The sequence below is a fragment of the Syngnathus typhle genome, linkage group LG15, assembly GCF_033458585.1.
Source record: "Syngnathus typhle isolate RoL2023-S1 ecotype Sweden linkage group LG15, RoL_Styp_1.0, whole genome shotgun sequence".
In the NCBI taxonomy this organism is placed as follows: Eukaryota; Metazoa; Chordata; class Actinopteri; order Syngnathiformes; family Syngnathidae; genus Syngnathus; species Syngnathus typhle.
The window spans coordinates 9,540,629-9,541,960 of record NC_083752.1 but is presented as its reverse complement, the minus strand read 5'-3'; positions in this window follow the sequence as shown (position 1 = coordinate 9,541,960).

The window sequence follows — 1,332 nt, the reverse complement described above, 5'->3', positions numbered from 1 at the left end:
AAATCCACTCCTGGTACCTAGAATTTTCTCCAGCGGCGGGCTGGGAGTCTAATCTTTCTCCTGGCCGAGAAAAGAGCACTCTCCCCGGACAACAAAGCACGTCCCCCTCCTGAGTGGACAAAAAAAATCCACTCCTGGTACCTAGAATTTTCTCCAGCGGCGGGCTGGGAGTCTAATCTTTCTCCTGGCCGAGAAAAGAGCACTCTCCCCGGACAACAAAGCACGTCCCCCTCCTGAGTGGACAAAAAAAATCCACTCCTGGTACCTAAGATTTTCTCCAGCGGCGGGCTGGGAGTCTAATCTTTCTCCTGGCAGAGAAAAGAGCACTTTCCCCCGGACAACAAAGCACGTCCCCCTCCTGAGTGGACAAAAAAAATCCACTCCTGGTACCTAGAATTTTCTCCAGCGGCGGGCTGGGAGTCTAATCTTTCTCCTGGCCGAGAAAAGAGCACTTTCCCCCGGACACCAAACCAGCCAACGTCCCCCTCCTGAGTGGACAAAAAAAATCCACTCCTGGTACCTAAAATTTTCTCCAGCGGCGGGCTTGGGACGAAAATCAATCTTCCTCCCGAAATTAAACCACTATTGGCGGACGCCAGCCCCAAGCGCCAGCCCCGACCGCCACCCCCCGACCGCCACAAGGCGACCGCCACAAGGCGACCGCCACAAGGCGACCGCCACCGGCCCCAAGCGCCAGCCCCGACCGCCACCCCCCGACCGCCACAAGGCGACCGCCACAAGGCGACCGCCACAAGGCGACCGCCACCGGCCCCAAGCGCCAGCCCCGACCGCCACCCCCCGACCGCCACAAGGCGACCGCCACAAGGCGACCGCCACAAGGCGACCGCCACAAGGCGACCGCCACAAGGCGACCGCCACTGGCCCCAAGCGCCAGCCCCGACCGCCACCCCCCGACCGCCACAAGGCGACCGCCACAAGGCGACCGCCACAAGGCGACCGCCACCGGCCCCAAGCGCCAGCCCCGACCGCCACCCCCCGACCGCCACAAGGCGACCGCCACAAGGCGACCGCCACAAGGCGACCGCCACAAGGCGACCGCCACAAGGCGACCGCCACTGGCCCCAAGCGCCAGCCCCGACCGCCACCCCCCGACCGCCACAAGGCGACCGCCACAAGGCGACCGCCACAAGGCGACCGCCACAAGGCGACCGCCACTGGCCCCAAGCGCCAGCCCCGACCGCCACCCCCCGACCGCCACAAGGCGACCGCCACAAGGCGACCGCCACCGGCCCCAAGCGCCAGCCCCGACCGCCACCCCCCGACCGCCACAAGGCGACCGCCACAAGGCGACCGCCACAAGGCGACCGCCAC